The sequence below is a fragment of the Fukomys damarensis genome, unplaced genomic scaffold, assembly GCF_012274545.1.
Source record: "Fukomys damarensis isolate Sample0158 unplaced genomic scaffold, DMR_v1.0_HiC HiC_scaffold_16, whole genome shotgun sequence".
NCBI classification, from domain to species: domain Eukaryota; kingdom Metazoa; phylum Chordata; class Mammalia; order Rodentia; family Bathyergidae; genus Fukomys; species Fukomys damarensis.
The window spans coordinates 86,927,072-86,936,129 of NW_022900928.1; positions in this window are offsets into that span (position 1 = coordinate 86,927,072).

The following is a 9,058-nucleotide window of genomic DNA, read 5'->3' on the forward strand; positions in this document are numbered from 1 at the left end:
GAAAAGGGAGAAGTAGGATTGAAATTAAAATATGTTAAGTACAGGCACTGACTTCCCAAAATAAATCCCATCATTATGTAAGAGTAACATGTACTAATAAAATATAATTAAAAACACAAAAAATAAGCCTAGCAACACAAGTATGCTCAGAATTTCCTTGAAGAAAGTAGCTGCATTGTTTTATGAATTCCCTTGCCATTGCATTTACACTTGTAATTAACACATTATAATATGCAATTTAGTTGGAGAATATGAGAAAGTAGCTTCCCCGAATCCAACATATTAAATTTAATATATTCCATCTAGCTACTCCAGAGAGAATTATTATTTAGGACTACCTGCATCCTGTCCAATTAATAGATTCTGCAACAACTCAAAGTAGGAAGGAGAACATGTGGGGAGAGAGAGAGGCACAAAGACATGATGGAATGGCTGGTGCTTGCATTTCCGGGGTAAACATTTTGTTGTCTTTAGGTCCACAGAAGCAACATTATGCATGCCTTGGAGGAAGGAACCTCATTTTTATCTGCTTGCCTATGCAGGGTAAATTTTCATTCTTACTTTAAACTCATTCAGCCGCATAATGAAGTCAAGAGAAACACCCCTGGGGAATCAGAGACAGTGCTGAGTGGGGCATGAAGGTAGGTGTTAGCAAGGACCCAGTCCCTACACCCATGCCTGGCTGGCTTTGCTGCATTCTTCCTTAGCCTGCCCTCCTTGAGCCTCTTGTCTTTTTCCTGCCCATCATTCCTAGTTTAAGCTTTATTCTCCCAATTGCACTTCCTCTTTGTCACCTCGACTGTGACCCCTTGGCAATGTAGGCCAGTACCTCTGAAAGAAGCTACAAGAGTCAGAAACGCCTTTTATTCTGTCATTCCCACATCACGTACCAACACCAGCCATTCCCAGGATCCTTTAAGGAAAGTTGGGCAAGTTCTTCTTTGTACTGAGGCATATTTGATCTCCGGGAACTTCTAACACCTCCAGCTATTCAAAATAGTCCTAAGGTGATTTGTAAGTCCAGCATTCTCCCAGCAGGAACTATTAGGTGAGCTCGAATTGCCATCATTCAGGGTGCCATAGAAAGCCTGCAGTGGTGGAACTATTCAGAGTACACAGCCTCCATGAAGACCCACTTCCCATGTAGTGGCCCCAGTTATCTGCTACAAATCTATGGTTTTCTCTCATCTTATTTCTACATTTTCCTCACAGCCATACTTAGGAGCCATGATAGCCACCTCACTCTACAGTCTGAGACTTGAAAGTGACTCTACAATGAGAAGGCATTAGGAGTTTTGAGGACAGAAGGAATTCACCGCAGAGACCACCATGTGCAGGAATTGATTCAGTGACCACATCCCAGATTCCCCAGGTTGTCTCAAGCCCTCCCATGCCACAACCCAGGCTGCCCTCGGTTCCAAGAGTACAGTCCAGAAATGCTGGGGGAAGCAACATCATGAGCCAGTAGAGAAAAATGAATGACAAGTCTAGCTGTAAGCAATCCCTTTCCTCTCTATTGTATATCAGATTACAGATGAGGAGATCCAGCCCATTCCTGGGCTCAGGGATGGTGAGGTCTGAGCCCCTGTGACTAGCATGCCGGGGCTGTGGAAGCCCCAGACGTGCCTGAGTGGTTTTACTAAAGGCACGTCTCTGGGAAGCTTCGGCATTATTGCCTAATTTAAGGATTTAGTTGGGCCATTAACTTTTCAAGCCATTTTTCCGCATGAAGTTTCTCTTGCTTACCTGGAACTTGAACTGACATGTGTGTGAGCTCATTCTTAGTCACTGCTGAGTATTCACACACAAACCTCGGGCAGGGACAAAGACCTGCAAGCCTCCATTCTTCCTAAGCGCTTATTTCTTTGCTTTCCTTCCATTCCTTTCCTTTCTCCTTCTTTCCTTTCTTTCTTTCTGAGGGGAAATAATGGCAATGTGTCTTTTACTGTAATCACCCTTGGTCCCTCGGGCCCCTTCCTATCTGCAAGAAATCCACCCCCTTGTCTCCTGTTATCTTTCCTTTAGTTTTCTCTTGGTTTGTACTGTGCCTTATTGAATGCCTTAGGGTATTCAAGTTTGTATGTCTAATTTATTTCAGCTTTCTTTTCCAGGGCAACTTGGGAGATTCTCTGTGTTATTTTAAAGTCTTCTTGTATCATCTACTTTATCATCTTTTTCCCTCTCCGTTTTTCCCACTACACATAAGGGAGGGGTCCAAAGGACCAAGGGTGTGATGTGAGAGGGAGGGGTTGGGGAAGGAGGCAAAGCCAAAATATGCTACGTACAAGGTCCTAATAACGTCAGTAATTGTGGATCTAAACATGAACTAGAATTAATAATATCAACAAGAATGAAAACTAGGGCAGAAGGGGGAAGCAGGGGGATTTAAAAAGAAACAAGCTGTATTATATACAGGTACAAACTCCCCAGGATGACTGTAAAATGCATGCACCATAAGCATGTTCTAATAAAATTAAAATTAAAGAGGGGTCTGGGTGGGAAGAACTGAGGCTCTGGAACTTCCTGGACCATGGGTCCTATCTTGGGATTGGGCCTCAATATTTGTTTTGTTTCCCAAACAAGGCAATTCTGCAGCTCGGCTGTGAGTTCTCAGTGCACCACAGCAGCAAGCACTGCTGTGCTTCCAACCTCATGAAACACAGATGGAAAATTTTGACTTTTATAGAAAAGTGCACTTTTCAGAGCCCCCAGCTTCTTCCTTTTCTGAGCATAGTCCTGATGGGTCTTGCCAAATGAAGGATGTAGGAAGTGTCCCACACTAGAAAATGCGGAAAGAACCAGGGATCGTAAGACTCTTTCTGCGCTGTGCTTCCAAAGACAGCTGTGGGTTGCTGACCAGGAATCTTTGTCTTGCTTGTGAAGAGCTGTATACAAAGGAATAGGTAGAGATTCGTAGACCCTAAATAATGAGATGTGAACTACAGAAGAGATGAGAGAACAGACACCTCAGATATTTCTACAACACTCATCCAGGGTATGCAAAGAGCAAAGAAGAACAGAGGTGCAGCCTTTTGTACAAATATATGAACTCCAAAAGAGGGTGGATCCAAGGATTTCCCATTGACCTAGATCAGGAATTTGAAGGTATAGCAGCCTTATTTTAAAAATATATTCCATTAACAATGCCTCTTTTCACTTTTAGAGAATGTGAAGCAGAGAAAATTAAGCTAATTATAAATTTTCTAATTTTTAATTGAATTATAGTGCAGATATAGGATACTTCATGTGCCTTGTTGAGATGCTGCAATTTATAAAGCAGCATTAACCTGGGGAAAATTCAAATTTGCTACCCCAGCCTTTACCTTGGACTTTCTTTTCTCTTTTGTGAAAACTCCCCAAAGTACAGGCAAAACAGAGCTACAAAAGGAGGCTAAGAGTGCTCAGTTTTTAAAATAAAAATAGGAAAGACTATCAAGATAGGATCTGGTCTGGCTGGGACATGAACAAAAAGCTTTGATTTCCCAGGGAAAGATCTTCATTATGGAGAGGCCTATCCTAGTAATAGGTTGAGTGGTTTCACTTGCATCTGCCATCTCTCCAGACAGGAGCCGTCATGCTCCAATTATTTGCAAAATGCTTCTCACCAGAAGCTCCTGTTTCTGACCATGGATCTGTCCCCTTTTGCTAAGTCTAAGGGATGCACACACAAAAACCTCTGTGAACTGTTGTCTCTCTGCTTCACCTCTTTCTAGCAAATGTCCCAACTTCATGAAGATTGGGTAATGCTGAGGATTCCCAGAGGTACTAAGTTAGACAGCAAGGGCAAATAAGACTGGGCACAGAGCCTATTAACCAACAGCTCAATCGTGCTGAAGGGACAAACAGGAAGGCAAGCCATGCCCCTCTGCGTCCAAACAGAGCTAAACAGATGTGCAAATACCCAAGATAAGCAAATGGGTGTTCCCAATGTGAGCCTGTTTGTAAACATGACTTAAAAAACCAACCTGCCTACTAGGTGCTAAACTAAAGCAAGGAATGTCCACCCCAATGTGGTACAATAGGTCCCAGCCAGAGAAGCTTGATGTCCAAGGGCTACTGCATACATTTTCCCTGAATGACGTGTGGACTTTAATTTCTGCCTCAACCTACTGAGATGTTCCCCCAGCACAAAGTCAAGAGGCGATAACTCTGTGCTGGGCCATATAAATCCTAAAATGTGGTCTCTTTCTTTTATTATTCACTAATTTTATTGGTACATTTTAGGTATACAATATAATGGCACTCATTGTTGGGAATTTGTAGCTTTACATGACGTATCTTGGTTCTTATTTTTCCTCACTCCCCTCCCCTTGCTTGAGCCCCTACCCCACTCCCTGTTTATAAAACCTTTGTTTCCACTTTTTCCTCTTCTCACATTTATTCCTTTCCTTCTTTCTTTTTCCCTACCCCTTATGGCACAACACAAATACTTTTGCCAATAAGATAACTACAGCCATGAAGAAAAAGGAAGACTCCTCTTTTGGAGCTAAAGGACCAAAAGAAGCAACACCTCTTAAGTTAATGTTTGGAGTCCTTCTTGAGTTTTCATAATTGTAACCCTCTTCTACAGTGCACAGAGTAACGTGAGCAACACTGTAAGAGAACTGTATTTTTAAGGTCAGTTCTGTCCTTCACATCTTGCATTTTATAGTGTCTTAGTCACTTTCCTCATAGCTGGGATAAAATACCTGACACCCAGAACTTAAATGAGGACAGGTTCATTTTGGATCATGATTTTTAGAGGATTCAGTCCATAACTGGCTGGTTCCAGGGCAGGAAAGGTAGAGCAGAAGGGCCTGGTGGAGGAGAGCTACTCACACCACGGCAGCTAGGAAGCAGAGAGTGAAAGGGGGATACAATAGAGAGTCTCAGCCCTAGTGACCCACTTCTTCTGACCAGGCCCCAACTCCTAACAGCACATCCACCTCTGAACACATGATCTAAAAGCTCATCCTCTGAATGCAAAAGTCTTGGGGGGACCTGCTACAGCTAAATCATAACCCACAGATACTTCACATTGGTTCTACTGCAGGGTGAATCACAAGGCTCCCTCCTCTACTAAGATCGTAAATATACTCTGATGCCTTCTTTTAAAAAAACTTTTTAAAGTATTTTTAGTATCTGTGTGTAGTACACAATGTTCACTTTCCTGTATGAAGTTATCCCACTTCCCTTTCTTTCTCCCCTCTCCCCCATCTCGTCATCCCCTTCCCATTTCAGAAAGATCCCTCTCCCCACTTTCTATCATCTAACTTTTAATATTCTCTTTATAATTTTGCTTTCTCATGTAAGAGAAGCCATGGAATATTTAAGCTCATGTGTCTGATTTATTTCACGTAACATTATGGTCTCAGGATGCATCCTTTTTCCTACAAATGTCTCAAGTTTATCCTTTACGGAAGAGTTGTGCTCCATTATATATAAAAACCACATTTTCATCATCCACTCATCCACTGATGGACAGAGAGACCGCATTCAAGATTTAGCTATTATGAATTGTGCTGCTATAACCATTGGGTGCACATGGGTCACTCTAACATGATGTCTAACTGTTTGGGGAAGGTACCTAAAAAGAGAATGGCTGCACTTGGAGGCAGGGTCTTTAAAGGCTGATGAAGGTAAAATGGTACTGTTTGGTGTGGGACTAAGTCATCCTGACTGGAGTTCTTGTAAGAAGAGGAAATGTGAACATAAAGTGACACCAGAGAGTGTGTAAAGGGACGGCAGTGTACGGCCGTGTGAGGACAGTGAGAACATGCCATCTACAAGCCAAGGGGCAGGCCTCAGATGGAACCAGCCCTGTCCACACCTCCACCTTGGACTTCTAGGCTCAAGTTATAAGAAAATGATTTTCTGTTGTTGAAGCTGCCCAGCTGGTGCTGTTTATTGTGACAATACCAGGAGACTCATGCACTAGGGATCCACCTTCACCTACCCATTAACCAACCTGGCATTCTCCCAGCAAGCCTGAGATTTTCACCTAAAACCATCTCAAGACTAGATTCTAGCTTAGCATTTCCCAGAAAGTTCACCTCAAGCACCCAAGCACCTTAGTACTTTGGTTTCAACTGACTCTCTCTCTCTCCCGCTCTCTCTCTCTCTCTCTCTCTCTCTCTCTCTCTGTGTGACTCTGTGTGTGTTTCTGCATCTCTCATATGTGTGTGTGTGTGTGTGAATATGTATATCTTCTTCTCCTCCTCTTCCTTCTTTTCTTTCTCTTTCTCCTTCTTGATCTCTTGCTTTCTACTCAACTGCTCATTCCCATCTGTTGTTGAATTTCTTACTTCAGCTATGCTGGGATATTTTTTAAGTTCACTAAATTTGCCTAAAACATTTTGAGAATTTTTACATGCTGTGCACATTTCAGCTTCCATAGAGGTGTTTTCTCACTGATACATGAAATGTGTTAACTGGTTTGTTCATGGCTTTCAGCTCCCATGCCCAAATTTATAGATATAAACATCGTTTGCTCAGCTTTTCCAAATTTCCAGAGGAGGATCCCATGCTGAAATGATGGCCCTCTCTTCTCCAGCTAAGAACAAGCCCTCCAGACCAAGTCCTCAGATCCACCCATGCCCTGAACCACCCATGGGTGCCATCAACCCTCCTTCCCTCCACAGCACTCTGCTGTTCTGTACACAACACGTGTGACTCAGGTATGTACAGCAGCCCTGAGGCACAGTTGTGCTCCTCCAGAACAAGACTGCACAGTGCTGTGTGTAACTGCCCAAATCTGCATGGCCTGAGTGGCAGCACCTGATGAGATCCCAGGTTAAACTTTTGAAAGAACAGTTTGCTATCATGGTGCCTCTTCCTTGCCTCTCATTAATAGTGAAAGAACTGAATGAGTTTCCTATTGATTTTAGAGAAATACTCAACCTCCCTTCTAAAGTCCAATGAGATGTTTCTTTTTCACATTGTTTTCCTTTTTCCATCACAAAATAGCTGAGAAAGCTAATAACACCCAAAGCATCTGGCTGCTTTCAAGACTTGCCCAGCACATGGGAATCTTAGCAGGTGTGATGAGATAAAAGTCATCTTTGAGAATGATTATGTTTCTGGGAATCACTTAATATATCAAAGGGAAAAAGTACTCTCCAGGCTGAGATTTGCATGGGAAAGCAGCCTACTTCTCTCTTTCCATACTGCTTTGAATAATTAAGATATGTAAGATAAATAACATTAACACTTCCTCAAGCCATGAGGCACCAATAAGTATAGAGAAATGATTATTTTTGTGAGATCCTCAACGGATCTTAAATTTTTAAGAAAATTATTCCTAAGAAGTAACTTAAGAGCTGAACCACTAAACTTTGATTGGATGTTGAAGACTGAGCCAACAAAATTAATATCTGTCTTTGCAGATGGAGACAGTACTCCCATTGTGAATTCAGGATAAGGGCCAATGCCAATGAGCCTGCCTGTAGCAGACAGACAGGACCAAGTCAGGCATGAGTATGGGCTGCAGAAGCCAATCCACCTGAGTTCTCATCAGACACAGCCGCTCACAAATTCTGTGACCTTCAGGCAGTTATTAAAAACCTGTCTCAATTCCTCCTGTGTGGACTAGGGATAAAAATAGCACAGACTTCATTAGTACTAATAATTGCTGTAATGGTGCTTGGCTCAAATGTTAGTGCCAGTTGTGTTTGTTTAGTGAAATAAATACACATATACAGCTTCTCTGTGTTTGTCTATTTTAGGCCTTTCAAACAAGTGGAATCAAGCAGTGATTATCCCCTCCCCCAACTCATTTCACTAGGCACAGAGTCCTCTAGGTTCATCCATGTTGAGGTAGGACCTCCTTCATTTTTAAAACTAAAGAGGATTCCATGGCCTGTAGATACCTCATTTTTTTTTTATGATAGAAATATATTTTCTTTTATATACCAAAATGAAGCCCCAAAATATGCTTTGAAGTAGCTACTGAAAAGATGTTAAATTACTTTTCCTTAGCTTTAGTTAAAACAGCCTAGGAATAGCAGTCAGTTCCCCTCCTGCTAACTCATTTTTCGAAGGTATCTGAAATAGTCAAACCCATAAAAACAGAAAATGGCATGGTAGTTTCCAGAAAAAGGAGGAGGAGAGTCTGGAAGTTGATGTTTAAAGGGTATAAGGTTTCAATAGTGCTAGACGGATAAATAATGGGGATCTGCTGCATAGCATGCAGAACTTAGAGCTCAGAACATGCTACTTTATACTTGAAAAGGCTCGAATTCATGTTAAGTGTTCATACTCACACACAAGTACTGCGAAAGAAAGGGAATTTTTGGAAGGGATGAATATATTTAGTAACTTGATGGTAGTGACAATGGAATTGATGTGTACATATGTCCACAATCATAAAAACATATACAGCAAATATGTGCGATTTTTATTATCAATTATACCTCAGTAAAGCTCTAAAAGCATAAGTAATGTGGAAAGAAAATGGCAGTGAGGTTAAGAATCACCAATTTCTCCTGTCAGCTGTTGGTAGGAAGTTGAGCAGCTTTGTTTAAGTTGTCAGGCCCTTTGTATCTCACTTTTCTCAGCTGCCAAATGAGGCACTCACACTAGAAAAGATTGATGATTTCTTGTTGTTTATCAAAAGCAGCAACACCAACAACTCTAAGGGATAGTGTCACAAGCACCTTTAAATGGCACATGTCAAAGACTGCAGGAAATTAAACAGATCACACACCTTCCAACAAGATAAAATTTGGACTGAGATTCAAGAACCAATAAAATGCAGATAGACATAGAGAAGGTATTAAACTGTAATGTAGTAGTTGCTTATTTTTCTTGTGGCTACTGGAGAAATTCTGTGAAGAAAGAAAGAAAGGGTTGGGGCAGAAGCAATACTAAGTACCTTACTGAGGATCTAATGTCTTTGTTATCAATCAAAAGTAGAACAGGTTGGGCAGCGTGCGCGCGAGCTCCCGGCCTGCGCGGCAGCTCCCGGCCTGCGCGACAACAGACCCAGGAAGGACCCAAGGACCCCAGAGGGGGTTTTTTTCAGCTGCCTGCCTGCCTGCCTGTCTGCGATCACCCGGCGGCGTGCGCGCGAGCTCCCGGC